This window comes from Hippoglossus stenolepis, chromosome 16 (assembly GCF_022539355.2).
Source record: "Hippoglossus stenolepis isolate QCI-W04-F060 chromosome 16, HSTE1.2, whole genome shotgun sequence".
NCBI classification, from domain to species: domain Eukaryota; kingdom Metazoa; phylum Chordata; class Actinopteri; order Pleuronectiformes; family Pleuronectidae; genus Hippoglossus; species Hippoglossus stenolepis.
This window is the reverse complement of record NC_061498.1, coordinates 15,705,805-15,728,115: the sequence shown is the minus strand read 5'-3', so window position 1 is coordinate 15,728,115 and position 22,311 is coordinate 15,705,805. Positions and strand designations below refer to the sequence as shown.

Genomic DNA, 22,311 nt, shown 5'->3' with positions numbered 1-22,311 from the left:
AGAAAAATATATATGATGAATATGTGTATTTTGTAATGTGTAAACAATCCTGTAGATCAATTCTACAATTCTGCACAAACATCAGCTACTCCTCTGATTGAATGGACTGATGAATTGACTTTTCAGGCACCGCTGCGGCTGTGATAAACTACAGAGAGATAAACAAAGTCTGATCTGTGATAAGAAGAAAATAGTCAATCAACGAAATAACAAAACATTCAGTATATTCTAGTGGTCATTGATTTATGTGCTTCAATAAATACTTTTTTATCAACACTTAATCTCTCAGACACAGACTTTGTTCTCTTCATCTATGGTGTCTGGCATTTTAAAGTTTAGCATTACCATTCAGCAATTATTTTTTCTTTACTTTTAATTGTCTTGTGACTAACTGACTCAAACTCAAAGTGAAGTAACCTTTACATAGTGACACCAGTGACAGTGTTGGTCAGTCAATGCTTTGATCCAGAGTTAAATGTATTGGCTCAGACATTTATTCTCTGACTAGTTACGTAAGTCCCCGAAACAAATTAAAAAATTTTCACTATTTACATTCATATTTACATACATACTATTTACAGATTCCTCTTTCCATAAAGCAGCATTATACTGAATGACAGCTTGACATTCCAGATTATGCCTTCCTTAGGAGCCTAACAGTAATAATGCGGGGAAAAAACTTTATATGCATTTTTTTAACGTGATACAAGGCGTCCCACGAGATAATGTCATCATTCGGTAATCAGGCCATCATCTGTTTCACCCAACTCTGGTTTGCCCACAATAAAACCATCTTGTTAAATCAAAACAAATCAAACCAGGCAAGAGAACAAACAATTAATTCAGTGCATCAAAAGCGTGTTTAATTCATCAATCTAAATTGCCTCTTCTTTGGAAAGCCGTGCCTCATGATAACCAACTGTTTCCATTGCCTTGAAAGCATGGACCAGAAGATTCTAAGGAAAAAAAAAAGAGCAAAGTCTCCTAAAGGGACTTGCATCTCCTGAAATCCAAATTTCCAGTTCCAGTTGTCACATTGTGCTTCGGCTTGGTTGTTAAACAATACATTCACTAGAGGGCACTTTAGAGTCAAGAGTTTCTGGCAACAACAAACACGTCAACAGCCGAGGCAATAGTGATAATGTGCCTGTACATAGTTTGTCTCTGTGCCTTGGCTATACTGACCCCTGTGATTTCCAGTGGTACTGCTCAGTTTAATTTTGTTTACAGATTTGAGAAGACGAGCATGAATGCAGACAAAATAAATATAGGGTAGTGATAGAAGAGTCATTACATTTTAGCATTTGACAATCTAAGTAAAAGAAAAAAAAAACTATGAACATTTTAATATGATGTCACCAGTCAAAAAAAAAGTGTTATAATTTATTTAAAAAATGGTCAAAAGCAAAGGTGACATTAGTCTTTAATTAGATCAGTTGCAGCAGCTTTTTATTCATTCAGATCAGTCCAGCAGTGGTTGCACATGCCCTCAGAACAGCTTATGTTTATGCCCTTAGCTTAACATTGATTAGTATTGAGCACAAAATCATTCATGAGAAATGTTTTTCTTAAGAAAGCTGCTTATGTTTCATGATGGCTTTAACCTCTTAACATTCCGGTGAAATTTGCCTAAAACGCCTGTCTAAGGCATACCCAAAGTAAATGGAAAGCTGTTCTTGAACCATTTGGAGTACATGCATGGTTTTGGTCTCTTTTGAAAGGTAACACTCTGAATTCCCCCCCAACAGTCAGAATCACTATAAGTGCTACTGGCATTGAGTAATAGAAGTTGGAACACACTGAAGTAGAAGGTTTTTTATTTCCGCCTGAATGTTTTTGGTAAACAGATGCCTGCAGATGACTCTAGCTGGGACTTATGAGCTGGAAAACACTATGGGACCACAGCATGAAGCCTTACCTAGCCCAAGTTCAAATTTGATAACAATACCACAGAAAATGGATCGTTAAGTGGTTACGCAGGTTTGCTTATAAAATGCAGAAAGAGCATATCATCTTCTCTGCAGGATGTGTACACAATTGTTCATGCTCGGATAGTAGCTCAGTGTTCAACAAATTGATAAACTCTCCCATTAAACCCAATGGAGAGATGACTGACAGCAGCCTTTAACAGGTTACATTTATTCAAGGGAGGGATGGGATACAAAGCACTAATTGTTCTTTATACGACTAAGATAGATGCATCTTGACTAATTGGTGGTACATTGGCATATCTGACCTCGCATATATTATGAGAGCACACTCAATAATCCATACAAACAGAAGAACAGTTTTTATTAACCTCCTAAGGATAAACAAGGATCCAAAGCAAAAAATCTATTCAACACAAATGATCCCCGGGTAAAGACGAGTTCAAGAGAAGCAGCACGAGCAAATTACTTTTACGGAGAGGTAAAAGTCTGAGTTAAAAGGGTTGAACCCAAAAGTAATAGGTTTTCCTTTACAACAACTGTCTGGATTGTGAGCACATTTATATCTGAATGATATGCTTCTCAGATCTCATTAAGCTTTATATTACCATTGAAAATGGGTATTACAATTTTGGAATATATGTATTTAATGTTTTAATTGTGAGGCAGTCACAATTAAAGGCAGTTCCCTTTTTTTAAGCCCCCAACTAAATGACAGCTGTGAAAATCAATCAGTCAATCAATGAATTACTTTTTTTAATAGCACTAAATTCACAAATCACAATTTGCCACAAAGGTTTAAAAATGTAAAAAGCAACTAATTAATTATTGATGGAATGGTTTTAAAACGGCTTCAACAAGTAATTATGTCTCCACAAAGAATAAAGAAAAATATTTGTATATTTATCATTTATCATCTCATTTTTAGCTGATACTTTAAAGTTATTTATTGAAGTTGCGCCATAACATATTTATCAGTTCTTCTTGTTGTCTGCACGGCCTTTCCCCAGAGCCGTGAAAAAAAAAGTTTATTTCAGGCACCAGTTACAAGGAAAGTCTTTGGTAAATGAAATTGAAAATGTTTGGAGTTGTTGCGCCCAAACAAGGTTTAGTTTCTGGCAGGGCAGGGGTTTTTTATCATACTACACTGAAAAATACTAAATCCAAGCAACCAAATGAATGCACCTAGTGCACAAAGGCAGAGTATTTGTTTGTAATTTGTCTTCGCTACAGTTTGCAGACGCCTGCCAAGGATATAATCTTTGTACTGAAATTGTGGGACAAAATGACATTTTCAAACAGCACATGTATCAGATTAGATGCTGCAGATGTCCAACTGCCTTTAAATGGCAGCGCAAATTCCTCGATGAAAACACAGTTCAGTGTTTTAATTCATTTGAATCACATTCAATGAAAAACTCTAATAGAAACTGAAAGCACATTTGTTGCATAAATCACATCAGACACCTTATCTGCATTTAGATTTGTGCACTGGTTACAGAATATATAATCAACTAGAAACCAGTGTAACATACATTTAAGGGATTAGTGCAATTTAGTGCTACCATCTGCACCAACTGAATACAGCATGCAAGTCCCACACTTTGCCTTCTTTGACATCCAAATAGTTCAGTTTGGTCTTTGCTGTGACGTTAAGTCTGTTAGCTTCTACTGCTCTGTCTCCCGCAGTAATGTAGCATTGACTCAAGTATTGACTCAGAGGAGGAAACATCAGACCTCTGTCGACTCCTGCTCTCTACTTCAGGCTTCCTGGCTGCAGTTCACTCAGCTCCTTTCTCATTGTAGTGGCATGTTGATGTATTTTTTGAAGGGACATTTTATAGCTCAAACAAAAATGTCAATATTTGATTCACCAAATCAAATCTGTAACCTTTTGGCAGGTCAGAAAAAAAATCTAAAACAATCGCAAACAATACAGATTAAAAACAAAATACAACTTAGAATGAATTCCCTATAGAAACATGATTATTGATGCCATCAAATTATGTTGCATATTTGTTGGAGTCATACAGCAGAAATAAACAGAATTAAAAATATACTAGGAACATTTTGGTTGGACTTGATGAATTGAACGCAGCCTGAAACAGTCCCCCGGCAAGTTAGTGAGTTGGAAGGTAGTGTTTGTTTTTTGGAGGATAGATGATTTATTTTTTTAACACCCGGCCACTGGTCTGAGTAAATTATTTTCATATATCATATTTAAGTCAGATCTGCTTCCAGAGAATAAACTAATTTAGTGCATTGGATAAATGAAATTGAAATGCAAAGCCAATCAGAATGTTATTTGGATCTTAAATGGGGATACACTTTGGCAGAATGCCTCTGCAAACATGAAGCCCAGTCACCAGTGGCTGGCTCTGAGAACACAGCGTTTCATCGAGATTGAGACAAAGTCGGAGCTGCTACCACCAGAATTTGAAACTGAATAATTAATTAATTGCAGAGTTGCCGATCAGACCTCAAGGGGACTGCTGTTGGTTATGACAGCGGTGTGTTGCTCTGTCTCCCAATATAAACTTTACACTGGGCTTTAATCAGTCTCAGTCACTTCCCAGAGATTCTCCATATTCTGCAAATAACATAATCTAAGACATGTTACATGTGGGTTAGCCTTTTTTATATATAGTTTTAACAACATGATGAACATAATAGACAAATATTACTTGAAGATTACTCATTTCTAGGTCACGTGGAAAGAGATGCATTCTCCAAAAGGACTCACAAAACATTGTTGCTGCTGATTTCCACATCACACAGGTATACTTTCATCCAGAAAAGACACAAATGTAAAGTGTAATTGAAGCTTTTTACTGTCAGAACAGCAAAGATGATTTCTCTATAATTACCCGTATTTATGTGCCTTTCATGTACCGGATTTACTATCAATGGTTAATGGACTGCATTTAGAACTTTACCAGTCTTACCAACCACTCATTGTGCTCTCAATTACGTTTTATATAAATAACCCTGAAATAATTATTATGAACAATTTTCATGGCATATTTCTAAACACCCAAGGACACCTTACAATACATCATATAGAAACACATGAATAGATGGAATATCTCCAACTAGGCCCAACAGTCCCCTTAGATTCATTCAAGCTGCGCCAAATTTCACACACTCGTAGATAACAGTCCCAGAAATATGCCTTGTTTTGGGTTTTTTTCAATTTTTGTTTTAAATCAAAATCTTCAGATCATTCCCTGGGAAGCTAGTGACAATGTCGAAAAACGTCCTATCTAACAGTGTTAAAGAAATTTAAAGAAAAAAAATAATATATATATATATATATCTTTACACCAAGTTTGGTGGTAATTAGTCAATATTTTTTTGTGTAATCCTGTTCACAAATGTAACAAACAATAGACAGAAGTCAAAACATAATCTCCTTGAATCATATAGATTATTTATACTATATTTGTACTCAAACATATTATGTGGTAATTTTCACCTCCCTTAAAACTAGGTTTTACAGTGTGTAAAGGCTCCTTGGTCATCAGGGAAGACAAAGTGGGTATTACATCAGAGCTCAGCTCCCTTTTAGCAGCCAGGAAGTGAAACTGTTATGAAACACCACAGTGTCATAAATGTCAGAATAAACATGGAGCCAAAATGCACCTAATTCCTGCATGGTTCCTGTTACAGTCCCAGGACTCACAGAGCCTGAGCAAACGGCTGGCGTGTCTACCCCTGCTGTGCATTTGCATTGGCCCTCCAACTCAAAACACCCACCAGCCCCCAACATGAAACACCCTACTCTGAGTCACTCATCAATTATACATGAGTCACTTTAGTGCTGTGTGAGTAGAACATCTTCTTCCTTGGCTCGTTAATGCCTTTAAAACAAATGTGCAGCTCTGCAGACACCAGCGCAACGTGTCAGTTTGGGCATGGTAATTTCACTTTGTTTATTCAACTAGGAAATTAATAATTTACATGTTTTGTTTTGGGTATTTTTTTCATTATTGCTGGTTCGGTTGTAATGACCTAATCTTTACGTTGTGTGACAGTGCGGAGCCTCAGTAAACCAACAACACTGTGGATACGTCTCAGGAGGTTTTCTCTGTCTCTAAACATTATTTTGTCTCTCTCTCAGCTTTTACAGATGACGTTAGTACATATTTTGTCTAAAAGAGGTGAACTAGTCTACTCACTTGCGGAGAGGCTGCTGCATTGCTATATTCAGCACACCTTACTCAGAGATGAAATAATCAGGGGGTGTTGTCAGCCGATGTTCGTTTTTTTGGGCTAGAAGCTGTACAACACCAGTAGGGGGAGGCCAGTCATGCATTGGCTTGACACTGATCGACTTTGATGGCTCTTGGAAAATGATGTTACTCATTGTGCTACTTTGGAAGGTTTATTTTCCCTCATGTTTTGTTTTCGCCTCGAAATGTCCGGACCACTTTGTGCTCTGGAGCCTGTGAAACACAAAAGTGATTGACTGTGTCATGAAAGGGGCTTTTCCTCTCGCTTTCCAATTGGAGCATGGTTAGTGAGCAACGGTTTATATACAATCTGTGTGTGTTTGCAACGCACAGCAACATGTAATCAATCTAATTTATGAGCCCCCGAGGGTGTACTTTATGTGTTAGAGTGTTGGGTTGTTTTATATTGGGTTGTGGGGTTTGTGGGAAGCTAATTCATATGTTGTCCATTCGGCGCAGCACTTCTATAACATCCTCAGGGTTCAACCCCAGTTTTAATGTCCTATTTTTATGTTTCTCCAAAGCTTTGGCCTGAAGTTCACATCCACAGCCTCAGGATGGGCGTGACTGGATCGTATACCTTTATGAAAGAGCTCGATTAGAAAAAGAGATTTTAGTGTTCTAAAGTAAAAACTGAAATGTTGTTAGTTTCTAGTTTACGAGGTTAACTTGGTAAATTGTGTACGGTGGTACCTGTCATGATGTACTGCAGTTTGCCATTACTATGAAACACATATCCACCAGCCTCAAGGTTACACAAAAGGACATGTTCCTTCACTTACATGAAAGGGACACTTTCATGTATCTTAACTCAGTCCAACACACACAGTCCTGCTTCTGTGAATAATCACAGATCAACAGCTGTGTATTAATCCACTGCTGAAAATGGACCCTTTTTCGATTTGTTTTTCTAGGTTGTTTTTACAGCTTTACACCTTCAATTCATAATAGATAGAAAAATAAATATCATCATATCATGGTATTATTAATTTTATAACCCAATAACATCTGGCTTTTTTTCTGCAATTGGAATGGATACAATTGGTACTCACTCCCAGTCAAATTAATCTGCAGTAGACACAGGTTTTATCGGCTCCGGCTCTGATCGGCTGTGATGGAAACGTGACACCCAGGTGAGTCCTCTAATTTGGCGAGACAACGAGTGATAGAGTGACAGAGACATAGAGAGAGAGAGAGAGAGAGAGAGAGAGCACCTCAGTCAATGGTGCGTATGTTGAACATGACGTTTTACCTGTGTTTAAAAAAACCTGCATATACTTACTATCTTTGGTGTGAAAGAGTTTGTGTATTAAAACAACAGACAAATGGTGTTTGCGAGAGACAATACTACTGGTGCTCCTGTCACAAAGATGGATCACATTGTGTTTTCAGGGAAATGGTAAAGGCAGAATGAAACATGTGGTTGTTTTAATAAGTAGGTTTTGTTACTTGTTAATCTATTTGCAAAGAACAAAAACAAATTGAGTTTTATTCTGAACCCTCTCAAGCCTCAGACCTCTGTCCTTCAACTGAATGATTGTCTGCGAGGCACTCTTGTTCCCTCAGTTTCGATCGCTCTCTGTCCTCACCTCGTTTGCCTTCTTCGACAACGGGGCTTTTTTTTTAACTTCGGCTGTATTGAGTTCCAGCCTTGCAGTACCTAGGAAAAGCTACTGATGTCTTGTGGAGAAACAAAAGCACTCTCCTCTTCTTGTTTTCGCTGTGCAAAAGTTAAAATATATTTCCTCTGTGCAATCTGAGAGTTTTTGTACCTGGCGACAGTCAGGGCTTGATAGTGATGATTATAGGGATCCAATGTCAACACCATTCTATAACCACAACACTTACTTCATAAAGATTAGTTAAAGCCAAAAAAACATTATATATTTACACTGGAAATATTGTATAAACTCTGATGTCATAACACTTAAAGTGCTTTACATTATAACCACTTCTTAGGGAAATTCTGCCCCGTACGTTGAGCTGCTCAGCACTTGCTTAACATAAGCTCCTGTGCAGCACAGCTGATGTCTGAACGTCAACCTGCATAGTTGTTCTGATAAATCCCACTGCTCCCATTTATCTCAACATTGGATACAAGCCCCTATAAATAACTCCCAAGCTGATTTTGTGTTTACAACTTGTAATCCTGTGAACACTAAGTGCCGGTGGGTTGATATGGAACCAGTAAATCTGTCACAGAGACGTAGCGCATGAATGTGTTCTAGTAAGCTTATATTTAAAAAAAATAAGTTGACTGCAACAAACTTTTTTTTTTATACCTACTTAATTATTTTCAGGTTCGGAGGGGGACTAGAGCTTTTCCCAGCATGCATTGGATGGAAGACAGAATAGCACTTGGGGAAAAAAGTGAATGCTGCAGAACCAGTATGACGAGTTAGACACTTTAAGTCTGTTCTGTAGGTCAGGACAGCTGCTAGCTGACATCTCTATCTATAAAACACACTAATTCCCATAATAGTCTTAAAATCGAATCGCCATTTTCCATTTTTATTTTATTTTTTCGTCCTTTATTTTATTGGGATGCTCTCTCAAGGTCGAGGGTAAAATGTCCTGTCCACAGTGACAGCAGAGTGTAGAGGAAAACATCAGTGAAAATATGGTGCGAAAGAGCAAAGGCACAGAAACATCAACACAAGGACAAAGTATAAGTGCACATGAATTTTGTGTAAAACATTGGCAATGATTTATTTCTTAGAACTGTGATACTGTGGACATTTTAGGTGTAAATGTAATGCTATTATTTTGTCATCTACCATATGATGATTAAGCTATTTACTGTTAGGTACGGTGGCTTTGAAGGTCAAAACACAACAACACAGACACTTGTTTTTGTTGGTTACATTAATTCAAGCTCGTTCTCTGTAGACTCATCTTGAACTTAAAAGAGAATCAGCTCCCAAGGAAAATGACCGCATCCGTCATTTTTTCACCAAATCCCCCAATGACAACATATGCTCAAGCTTAAGTGACGTCTCTCTCCAACGGCTGCAGGAGTTATGAGTCTTCCTGGTAAAGGAGAAAGTGAGGTAATGTGATTCCAGAGGCATAAAGTCTGTTGACGGAGTGGGTGGAGTTCAGTTCAACCATTAAAGTTATTAACATTTTTTGACAATGTCATCCTTCTGCAGAACTCATTAAACTGTTAAGCAATTACTGTTGTTTAAGACTATTTATCTCATAAAAGTAAAAGAGAATATTAAAGTGGTACATTGTGTAGATGACACATTCGAGCCATAACCACACAGTCGGAAACAGCTGCTGTTGTGAGCACTAAACACTTTGTACTCAAAATTATAAGACTTTCAAATAATGCATGTTTTGTTACGGTTATTGAAGATTGAGTGGTGCAGACTGAAACACACCTGAAGTGTCACCACAAAAGCAGAAAGGGGCCTGGCCTCCACAACCCCAGCCTCCACCTTTCTAGTTCAGAGTCCAGGCTCAAATGTTTAAATTGATACTCAATGTCTTGTTTGGGCTCACATTCTTATATGGGAGTTTTCTGCATGACCCCTGTTAAGCAGAGCAAGCTGCTAGGCCAGGGAGTTTTTTTTACGAGTAAAGCCATCAGCACCAGCCCTTTCTTTTTTTAATTAGGACGAGAGTGTCCGAACTAATAGTACATTTTGTTAGAGCAGAGAGAGAGAGGGAGTGTTTACCAAATTCCCGAATGTAACCTTAAAATGTGATGTTTACCTTATGAAACGGCAACAGTAAATAATAAGCTGCTGTGTTTGAATAGAGCTGCTGTGCTGTGCACGGTGCTGGTCTAACCATCGAGGGCAATTTGGAGTTTAGTGTCTTGCCCAAGGACATTACAACATAAGGACAGGATGAGTGGAGATTGAACCACCAACCCTATATTAGGTGGATGAAATGCTCTTCCTGCACCTGTGAAGAGCAGTGCAACACAGTCTCAACAGCTTTTAGACTCGTGCTTCATGACTTAAGCCAGAGCTTCCAGCATGTGTACAAAAAACTGAATGTTTCACTGGTTCAAAAGAAAATGTTTTGAACCCACACAACAAAGAAGGTGCCACAAAAAAGGAGAGGAAAACAAGCATTGATACTTATTTCAAAGATGAAAGTTATGAATGTTATTGTACAAAGTGAACACGAAATGTACTGAAAGAGGCAGAAAGTCAAAGTGAAGCAACAAAGGAAAAACAGACCTGTGACTCTGAAAACACTGATTCACAGTTAATAAACACTGAAAAAGAAGGAGTGGGCAACAAACTGTATTTAAAGGTCAAGGCTTTTTATTAATTCAACAGAAGACACACACACACACACACACACACAAAGAGAACGTTTTCTGTTTATGTTAGTAACTGAAGATATGAAATCATGTAAACCAGTAACTGAAGTTGTCTTGTTTGGTATTGAGCTGTTCTCCAAACCCTGCCTGTAGATTTGTGACATTATGTTGTAAGTCATAAATGTTGGTAGCTATATAATGTTCATAATTTTATGTAGAGATTAAATGATTGGGAGCTGAATCATTTTGCACATTTTCATCATTTTACAGAACATAGCTGCATAATTGCCTGATGAAAATTAACTTAGCAGATTTTCCAAAGTGTCACAAAGTGTTTCACATAGCAAAACTAAAATAAAAAAATGTCAATGCTGCAATTTCAAAAAATCCAGCAGTTACAAGAACAGAATAAAGTTGAATGAAATCTCCACAGAATAATGAAATAAGATAAAAACAGTGAAATGCACAAATAAAATATAATGGGCCAACATTAATAACATCAATGTGTTCAAAAAATGAAAAGGCTTTTCAAAAGCTAGGTTTGAAGAAATGATTTAAAAGTTATGAAATCATATTTCATTTAGTCATGAAAAGGAAATAAAAATAAGTTTTAAAAGTTTGAGTTGAGTTGTGCTCCATTTACTGGACTCAGATCATTCATAATTTAGTTTAACTTTTTTCCCCCCTCATGTGTGTTTTCTTCACAGTGTGGATGAACTCTGTCTGGAACGAACACAATGAGTCTCCACACTTGCTTATCATCATCATTCTCACACCTCAAGACACAAAACAAAAACATATGGCAAAGTAAGTGTGTCACACTAATGTAATTTTGATCATAGCTTGAATTGGGTCGAGGTTCCCGTCTCGTTCTTTGGTGGGAATCCTCTAATTTTGGCATTAAACGTTTTTTTTTAGATTTAATTAGCTCCCCAGTCAAAGCTTCATTGGAGCTCGTATCTAAATCTTTCAGTAGAGGGACGTCGAAGCCCTTGAAGAACTGGGTGTGACAGTTTCCTGAGCGCTTTTATTTGGACACTGCCAGTGTTAGTAACGACTCCCTACACAGATGGGTGAGCATTTTTAATTAATTCTTAACTCTAAATTAATTAGACTGTGACAGAGGAGCGATGAGGAGGCTGAGCGATTGAACAGCGTTCCTCGTGCGTCTTTCCGAGGTCGGCTCTGAAGAAAAATGGTTTGCTGGCTGTTTCCTCTGCAGCACTGTATTAGTGAGCTGGAGTCCACACTGACAGCTCTACATAATGAGGCCGAGTGGGGGTGTTTACACGAATCTGGCCCCGGGGCTTTCATGATCCACTGTCAGGTCAGTGGCCATCATGTTAGTCAGTGTGAGTACTCAAACCGTGGCACTGCTGTGCTAGCTGCATTTTTTTTCTTTTACAGATGTCAAAGCCGCTGCACGGCACGTCCAGCTGAGAAATGACCATTACTCTCCATGGGTTCAGTCATTGCTGCAAGGCTGGTATCAATCATCCTATGTGGCAGGGGGCACGGTGTATCGTGCCCCTTTCATTTAATTCAATAGGAATAGAATGAATTGTGGGAAGAAAAAGCGGAAAACCAACTGAAAGTGAAATCGAGATATAATGTAGTTTCTGTAATGACGGGCTGTTGATTCAATGAAGCAAAGAGCTCAGTCTTTCTGCTCAGCGTCCTCCTTTGTTCGCTCGCTTATACATGTATTTGTGCGGAAGCATTTTTGGAGGTAAGCCAAGCCGACGCAGTTTCTTTACAGCGATGGTGACAATGGACACTCTGCTGCCAGTTTTCAGAGAAGCTTTGCAGTGTAAGCAGCATTATTCAAAAAGGGCCAGCAGCCCAGTGAAATGATACAACCGAAACATAAAGCACAAAGTGACTCCACTAAACTGACTTTAGTCCCATTTCTCGTGGGCTACGGAGACGGACGGACTTTGTGTTACCCCTTCATCACGTGTTCACTCTGACTTTCGTTTACAGCTGATCACACCAGATGGTATTGTGTCATCTGGGGGAATGATCATTTCAAACAAAGAGAAAATGTTAATAATATCCCATTGGAAACAAAAAAAGATATTTAAAGGACGTATTGAAAAGTAAAACTCGGACGTACACTAGGTGATGTATTCCAGTTATGCATTCAAAATCTGGGTTGTGCATCAATCCGTTTTCCATTACACAGGTTGCGGTGCTGCTGTCACACTCCAATATGTTTCTTTTCAATCAACCCACGCTGAGAGTATAAGTGGATGACACGTCTGTTTGACAAAACAGCTACACGACCGCATTTCATGTGTTCGGCACAGTCCTTGAATATAAAATGATCCTGATAGAAAGATGACCTTTCCTTTTTTTTAGATTAAGTCTATTTGAAGGTAAGAGATGGCTTTAAGTAAAAAGAAGAAATACCATTTTTTAGTCTCATTTGAATTTGAATAACGGGAATAAAAAGTATTGTCAGGTTTGCAATTAATTGTCAGTCAAACAATATGTGTTCGACATGCAGCTGCTGCCTATTTACCCATAAATATAATAAAATTAACATAACCTATGTGATGGCCTGCAGTTCTTTTTAATTCAGTGTTGCCCTTTCACAGAGTTTCAGTATTAACCAGCTTTTTCAGCTGATTTTCAAAGCCTTCAGCTGTACAGCAGCTCTGGTAATAGACGGTCTGCCCTTCAGTCTGTTTTCAGCTTCACACTCTCACTGCCTCGCCTGTCAAATTCTTGAAACTGGTCGATTTTGCAAACTTGGAAATACTTTCTGTCTTTGTTAGCATTTTTAAATCCGTCTGTTTGGGCTCGTCTCCTCTCGCATTGTATGATGTAACCCTGAATCTCTTGGTTTCTTTTACAAACGAGTTATTTCGATCAGTTTCAGCAGTAATGATGTGAGTAGATGCTCGTTGGTGAAAGATGTGAAAAGGACACGTGAGAAAAAAAACTACTCCAACACATATACTTTCTAATCTAGAAACTATCGCGGTTGGTGCAAACATTATGACTGTTTTTGATTTGAGCGTGATACAACTGATGGGACCCAGTTTGATCCAGTCGGAGTCAGTTTGTGTACGTGAGTGTTTGATAATTGTGACTGACATGTTCAACCACTCCCTCGAGAAGGATGAAAAAAAATGAAACTAGCTTAGTGTTTTTGAAGTGGCTCTAAACCAAACTCTGTGCTTGTGATGGATCACCCAGTCTTTAAAGGTTTCAGCTCGTCGTCAAGTTCGTCCCAAGCTTGAGGCTGTAAGCATTATATCACCATGACTAAATAAGTGAAATACAACCATAGTTATTGCTTTTCTCGTATCAGTAAGAAAATCAAAGAACAAACAAAGAAAACATAAATATAGATTTAGCTTATGTGAAATAACAAGAGCTTTAAAGGTAAATTGTTGCTGACAATCCTTGATATCCTTGATACAACCTTCATATTTTAAAATGCACTTCCCAGGATGCATGTCTAGGTCGGCTCAGCTTGGTTTTAAATGGTCAGTTATCAATCAAATGGATGGATTTACATCAAACACCGAAACAAATTGCGCTCAGCTTCCGAACCAATATACATTAGATATGCAGAAATCATTTTTAGTCTAATAGAGTACAACAGAGACCACACAGTGATGCTTTGAAGTGCTTTGAGGATTAGTCTGGATTTCAGCACAGTTAGTTGGCTCGTGTCAGATAGATCAGTGGTGACTACATATTCGTCTGAAGATGGGGGTGAGCATCTGCCAGCTACAGCTTTGATAAGGGGGCTCATGTTAATGACTTGGCCTTCAGTGCTTTTAGCTTATCTTTCAGTTTCTTGCAGTGAAACATGAGCACTCCCAGCTGCTAATATCCTCGTATGCATTCCCAAAGGATGGCACTTTAACATGTAGGAGTGCGTTTGTAGCCAACAGGGATGTCATTTTTCCATCTCATGTAGGAGTCAAAAAAAAACTTTTACTCAGTGCTCAATGAGCGCAGCCTGATAATGACGACCCCTCTCCACGTCCCTCCCCATCTGTCTTTGTGTTTGAACAGTATCAGAGTCCCCGAGGAGCTCCACAGACCCGCAGCTCTGTCACTGCCTCCCTCACGTTCTCCCGCTGCCTCACATCCAGGTGTGTGTGTCCGTTTGTGTGTCACATTTTGTGCATCTGTGATTCTAAAGTGCAAGACGCAAAAATGTGATTCCTCTCGACAACGAAGCAAGGAGATTTAAATCATCAGGTACAAATTTTAATCTGCCAGAAGGTGGTTTCAAACCTTCCAATTAAGCCGACATAACAGACACGCTTCGGTCTCATTCAGGCCAACAGCCTTGATTTACAGACCTCAGCATTTCGCATTCATTGTCTGTCCTCCATCTCCGAGGCATCTGGTGTGCATAAGTGGGTCTGGTTATCCTGCATCAGACCTCTGGTGCTCCACATCAGCCATAACAATTTCGCTGATGTCTTTCACTCGCACGTTTTTTCTTCGTGTGACTCCAGACCCTCTTCGCTCTCAGAGTATTTAACAGCCCAGTGAATGTTTTAAGCACTTAAAGCTCGACTGTGTTGGAAGCAGTCGATATTATATTTTTACCTCAAGGTCCATTTAGCACCTGTTCTCAAATCGCACCGTCTTCATCAGCAGACAGGAGTTTAATCAAATTAAATATCTGAAGAGAAGCGAAGATGTTTCCATCTACACTTCAATGATAACTGAGTATACTCACGGCCTATGATTGAAATCAGAACAGCCACAAGATTAACTTTGAACAGGGGTTGTTTTGTCAGCAGTGGGGATGTTACTGTGATTTACCTGGTGATTATACAGAAATTTGAAAAATGCGGTTTCACCTCAGTGGCTTATTATGCTTCAAAAGCAGAGACAAATGTACTATTCAACCAAAAGTAAGATTATTAAATATTCATCTTTGGATAGTGATGTTATCTGAAAAGGAGAGAGCAGTGTTTGTCATTACAGAGGGATATGTATGTGTATCCTTACTGCATGCGGACAGTCTGTGTGCTGCTGTTGGTGGTTTGCAGGGTGGATTTCTTTGACATTCAACATGTGTCTCCAACCTGTGTCCTTCTAATCTCCTGTGACTTTCTAAACACAACTTCATGAATTTGACTTTTTGGGGGGAAAACAGTAAAAATAATCAACAGTCATCACTTCATAAACAGATTACTTTTATATTTTTATTCAAACCTCACTGAACAAAAACCCAGTACATGCAAACCATTGAATTTCCAATGGGTTCCTTGTGTTTTAATATATCTTAACATTTCATCCTCCCCTAGATTAGAGATGTTGACATCCATCGTTGTATTCACTTTTCTCCTGCTCCTGCCGCCCCTGCTTCCCGAAGTGGTTCTATATTTTAAGGCCAAGGCCCGAGAATTTGAAGCCTCCGCAGACTCTGCCGCCTTTGTCCTGGTTATCTTTTGTTTAGTGTCACTGTGAATTGGTCAGTGATGTGTGAAATGAAAGCGGGTCTGGTTCTACTGCTGCCTTGCCCGATCTTGCCCTTGTCTTTTTATGGACTGAAAGTAGTCAACAGAGGCTCGAGCTGTTCCGACGGCTCATGTGGATGTTTGTGTGTCGTTGTATTTCCTATTTCTGTATTTATCAACTTCATCATGCCCCTTGCATCTTCCTTGCACTCACTCAAGTGGCATAACTTACAGAGGCACGCAGCCTGTGTTTAGGACAAGTCAATTAGAATGTAGGAAAGCACTACAGACTGAACCAGACGGATGGCAGAAATTGAAAAATAGCGTCAGGAAGAAGTAATTAAATCCATTTGACAGGCTTTCAGTCTGGTCGGCAGACAGGTAATCGCTGAAGCATGTCTGCAGGCACACAAGCAGCCGGAAACCCAGGGACCAGGAGCAAGGATAGAGAGGAAGCAAAAAAGCTGCACTGCAGTGTTGACAAACGGGCCAGTTCAGACATAAAGTAAAGATTTCCCTGGGCTTCTTGGATAACACTCCTCCTAATATAGATGCAAAGAGAAACTGCTCAGAAGCTTCTGACTCACCACAGGCCATCTAAACAGCCAAAGATAAACAACAACAACAACAAAGAGAGGTAGTTATCCTCTGCTGCAAGTTCAGTTTTGAGAAGCAACAAGTTTATTGAAGGGTAAATTAACATTGGCCTGATGCACAGCTGGGGGCAGGGACGGTGACAGTATACACTCAGTTCAGTGAATGTGAATATCGTTGCCACCTTGAGACCTCCACAGGAAACATGTTGTTCCTGACAAGTACAGTGACAGCTGCAATCCTGCCTTTCTTTTGAGTGACAAATCTCAGATCACAGATGAATCATTCAAAGAAGAAAGTAGCGCCAGAGGAGGGCTGCTGAAAGATTCAGGTCCTCGCCTACTTGGGGACAAAATGAAAGTCAGCGCAGAGCTTTTGGATGCGTTATTATACCTTTGTGTTTTTGTATTTCTCTTCAAGTTCAGTGTGAATATGCAAGGCGTGTATTCCTCAGGAATGCTGTAGGATCTGTAGCAGGAGGTTACTTTCACGTTCACTCCATTGATTTCCCAATTTTCTTTTAATTGGCAAACGCAGTATTCTTCAGTGGTTATGACTGTGTGTGGGTCAAAACAAAATCTCCAAAACCCTTCAGAAAAGCCCAAAAAGGCTTTTTATCAGCTTTCAAGTATGCTTCAGCATAGCTCCTGCATCTCTGCCATGCTCTTTAAACCACTTGTGCCCATTCAGTGATGCGGGGGCATTGTCAGTGTAGAGGCTATCACTATTATCACAAATTAAAAAAAAATGTTCAAGGCAAAAACATCTTTGAAATACAAATTATTTGACCGGCACAGTGACTATTTAGTTTGTCCCAACCACTTACATGGAGGAGGCTGGGTTTATCACCTGAAGTCCCTCAAGAGGCTTTGGCTTCACTCTTGAGGAGCAGTCATGTCGTCCATCTTAATGTACAGTCTGTGACCTGTAAACCATTTTCCTTGCTGTTACCTTTTGTAACCGCATGCTGAGTGGGTCCTCTTCCACAGAACCCACCATGTTTCTCCTGTAGTAAAGGAATGGGAAAACCAAATTCTGGCTCTAAAGAGAGCCTTTGTTTTAACGTTACCAAAAGGCTCTGCCGTAGGTTCTCCTCCATCCTTGGAAGATAGAGCAGAGGAGCTGGATATCTGTTTAGTTTTAATCTGCAACCTCAAAGCTGGATGCAACTGAATTCTTCACACTGGTCCTTTTAAAGGCAGCTCTTCTTAGAAGCCAAATGACCTGCTTACCCTTGACCAGCCACCAGAAACCAAAATGACATCACCTTTATCAGTGGGGGCAACTAAATTTGTTCAGCAGTAATTAATCTAGTTCTCTCTGTGCTCTGAAGTAATTACAGCTCATGTTCCCAGCAGAGCTGGTTCAGTTTGTGGACTGCAGAGCAACTGCAGGCTCCAGCTCGTTCCGCAACATTTGTAGCTCCAGTCACTGCTGGGGTCCATCCAAGAATTACAGTGTCATGTTTTTTTGCAGTCTGATATAGACTTGAAAGTCCCTGTGGGAGGCCTTGAACTTAAATTTGCTTCTGACTCCTCATTAGCGGTGGATCATAAATGTTTTAGTATTTTCTAATTGGCATGGTGACATTGGTGGCAGTTACTTTCTTGCTGATAGAAAACAGGTATTCTGCGTAATTATACTCTTTTTGTTGTACGTTTTTTTCAGCTTTTTATAATAGGATATACCATCAAAAAACAGCAACTACTTCTGCTGCTGCCGCTGAAATAGGGGGCAAAAGATAAACAATGTGCATTGTACTCTTAGACCACGAAAACAACAGACAGCAGAGTCTAAACTAACAGTGCAACAAGTTCACCCTCACTTTACACACACTCAAAAAAAAACAAACAGTACACAGCAGGACTGGGATATTGATTGACAGCACTGCCTGCTTCACACCAGGGGCTTGTTTCACATAAATAGACTTTCACCACGACTTATATCTAACAAATACATCTTACTTCATCAGTTCCCACAGCTGTGGAGCTCTTGGTCTATCTAAAGCAGAAGTAATTCCCAATATATGCTCAGTAGATTGAAGCTTGAATCTAAACTAAAATGCTGAGCTGAGTGAAACATTTGTTCCATCTGAGCAGCTCCATTCCCTCCAGCAAAAAGGTGTCGAGGAAGTTTCAGTTGCAAGGAATGTTTCACCTGTGAAATTCAGAGTGTTTTACCATCAGGAGGAGATGTGTTTTTTTTCAAGGCTTTACTGTGGCCTCTAAAACATTTGTTTGGTTGGTCTCTACAAACTGAGCCATGAGCCATTCCTCTGTTTGTCAGTAATTAGCATGTGCCATTGATTATTGCAATACAGGATATTTAAAGGCCTTAAAAAGTCAGAAAAGCACTGAATTTAGTTTCGTCAAAAAAAGCCTTAGATATAATTGAAAAGCTATAATGTCAATATTGTAAAATATTTAAAATCGGATTTTGAGCCATCAGGAGACATTACACACTATATCTTCAACAGTGATGTGCACAAGACTAAATCTCTTTTAGCTTCTTTCAGTCTGCACCATCAGACCTCTCACAACCACTCAAGACTTCCAGCTGCAGCAACGTTGTTGTCTCATTAAGTCTCAATATTCACAGAAACAAATCATTGTCAATTTAAAGTAACATTGAATCCATCTGTTGCTTGTTTTGATATATTATTAGTCCATGAAAAAAAACAGATTATTGCGATTTGATTGGCTAGTGCCAGTGCTTGAGTGTGGCTGGTGCCTCTGTTCCTGCATGAAAAGTTTAGCTCAGCTCAACTTCTGCTGCACTTGGTATAAATCAAAAATCCATAAAAAATATTTTGTAATCCACATTTGTGTTCATGTACAATGTTCTTATTTACAAACATTTATTCTTGTGTACAAAACAGATTTTTACTAGCTCGTACAATTATACTGTACCAATGGACTTTACTGAGAACATTTCATACAAACCACTACACTGAAAAGGTGTATATAATGTACATACTTACTTTATTCAATTTTTTATTCTCTTGCCTTTTTATATAAATGTATTCTCTCTTCTCTGCCTCATTCTGACCTGCCGGAGGCACATTACTCCTCTGGTCAGTGACTCTGCTCCTCTGATGTTTTCTAATCATCACACTTAGAACTGATCTTTATAAAAACCTGCTGAATTCATATTTAGGTTCCTGGATAAACGGGACATTGCTTCTTCTGCAACAATAAAGTTAAAACACTGCGTTTGGTCGTAATCTGCGGGAGGAACGGTCCCTCTTCACACACAAACCGATAATCACGTGGGATATTCACCATCTAGTCATATATTCTAAAATAGTTATTAATCGATGATGTTGGATCATGTCTCCGGATCGTTCCGGTCACTTTAACACTGATGCCCTGTCTGTGTGTGTCATGTCATGTCTCATGTTGTGTAGCAGGTTTAAACGTGTGTCTCATAAACTATAGAGAATCAAACAAACACAAAGTAATCGTCAGTCCTGTTTGTGTCCTAATAACTTGTGATCAGTGCTGGTGTTTATTGTTAAAGAGTGAGCGCAGGTCAGAGGAGGAGTGAGGAGGAGGCAGACTCCAACAGAGACTCTGACACAGGACGACCAGCACTTAAATATGCGTCTGTCCTGAAGCAGCGCTGGTTATAATTTTAGTGGGAGAAACCATCTCAAACTATGAACGTAGCGCATGAAAGTATGTTCAGTCACTGCATCGATGCAGAGTCGTCTTCCTTTCTGCAGCAGCCCAAACATTAACACGTGTGCTGCTCCTCCTACAATCTATGCTGTGTACATCAACCTAACTTGATGTGGGTGTAACTCTATTCAAGCCACATGATTGGTTCGGCACACGCTATTCTCATTCTCATTGGCTGTTCATGTTGTCCGTCAAAACATGGACGGGATGAGTTCTATCGAAGTTATATCGACAGGTCTTAAATTTATATTGAGGAGAATTTATATCGTGATAATTATCGAAACCCTTTTATCGCCCAGCCCTATTATATGGTAATGTGACATAACGATAGTCTTATGATTAGGGTCACAGTGCTTGAGCAAATCCCAGGACACACCATTGAGATGCTATAAGCTAAAGTTGAGCTTTCCATGCATCATTTTTTTTTGGTTTCATACAGATCAGGAGTAAAATGTCCAACACAGACCCTGATTCCCTGCTCTTCATGGCAACTCACAGTCTGACACTTCTCGCCACTGCTCCTTCTCTGAAATGTACCGTGACAATAATCTATAGACCGATTTGCTCTTCAGAAGCCACCTTTCCTGACGACACTAAATCCTCAGGTCAGGGGAGGAGAAATTTGGTGAGGAAATATCCGATGAATTATGGATAGAGGCACTCGACGCGGTCTCCTCTGATGCTCAGTCACAGAGCTCATTGTAGAAAACAAGATCATTGATGAATGTAAGCCCTAACATTGTAAAGTGTAACCTCCTCTAAATCATGTCCATATATTGTGCTGTTGTCCATCTCTTGCTGGTTTGTGGAAAGACATATTTACTATTAAGGGTTTCCTCACCGACATCACAACTGACCAAAATGAATGAGGATGAAGTTACCTTGGTCACTTTGTTGGCAAGATGATCAATCTTACTTAGAGGGAAATTGTCGGCCGCCCCTGCTCACACTCTGTGGATTAAAGCTGTTCTAAATTGTATAAAGCTCCAAACAAATCAGACACACACTTCAAGGACCATATACACCTTTTCACGAAATGTGGATCCCCATTCTTTATTATGTTAAGTGACTGCATCTCCCTGCTGCTTCAGAGTGTATTTATAGACTCCATTTGTATCTTTGCTTGATGGAGATGAGGATGTGGTGGTGCATGAATCAAACTAGCTTCCTGAGTGGGAAGCTCGAACCTCTTTCACCCTTTGTGAAACTGCAGGCGTTCCTTGCCTTTGACACCGCATTCAAATTTGACAAACAAATAAACTCTGTTGTGAAAGGCAGCTTTTTCCAATTTCGAGCCATAGCAAAAGCAAAAGCCGTTCTATCATTTAAAGACTGTGAGAAAGTACTCCAAGCTTGTATTACTGCTTGTCTGTACTTCTGCAACTCCCTGTACATGGGAGTCAGTCAGTCTTGCCTGTCACAGCTGCAGTATGTGCAGAGCGCTGCTGTGAGGTTGCTGACTGGCTCCAGAAGCTTGAGCATATCTCCCCTGTACTTGCCTCCTTCAAGTGGCTCCCTGTGAGTTTTAGAGTTCATTTTAAAACTGAACAATTTATTTATAAAGCTCTTAATGGATTGGCTCTCTCCTACCTGTTCCAAGGTCCCCCACCAAGGTCACTCAGGTCTCATGACCAGTAACTGCTGGTCGCACCTTGGCGGAAACTCGAGGGGGACCGTGCCTTCTCGATCGCATGCCCATGTTTGTGGGAGGAACTACCCCACCATATCAGAGCTGCCTCCTCCATTGAGACATTTAAACCACAGCTCAAAACCCACCTCTTCTCTTTGGCATTTCACTGTAGATAACGATTCTTACATATAAGCTACTACAGTGGCTATTTTAAATTGTTTTTGTATTCCTCATTGTTTTTGCTTTGATCTCTGCCTGTATGTGTTTGTGCTTTCTAAAGCCCTTTGGTCAGCTTTTGTTGTTTTAAATGTGCTATATGAATACATTGACTTGACTTCAGTTGTCTAGTGACCCTAGATTCAGCACCATGGACAGAGCTCTGCATCTATTCATAGGTTTCAGTAGACATTAATGGTCATGATGGAAAGACTTGAAAGACTTCAATATTTACACTGGGACCACATTAACTATGACAGATTATATCTCTTCTTATGTTAAATGCTACATTCACTTGAGGTGAGGGA

The 22,311-nt window shown here is 39.5% G+C and overlaps 1 protein-coding gene across 1 annotated transcript in view; it reads left to right on the top strand.

The window, feature by feature from the left end:
* asic2 (acid-sensing (proton-gated) ion channel 2) overlaps positions 1–22,311 on the top strand; it is a 370,810-nt gene that overhangs the window by 194,179 nt on the left and 154,320 nt on the right. The window lies entirely within an intron of this gene.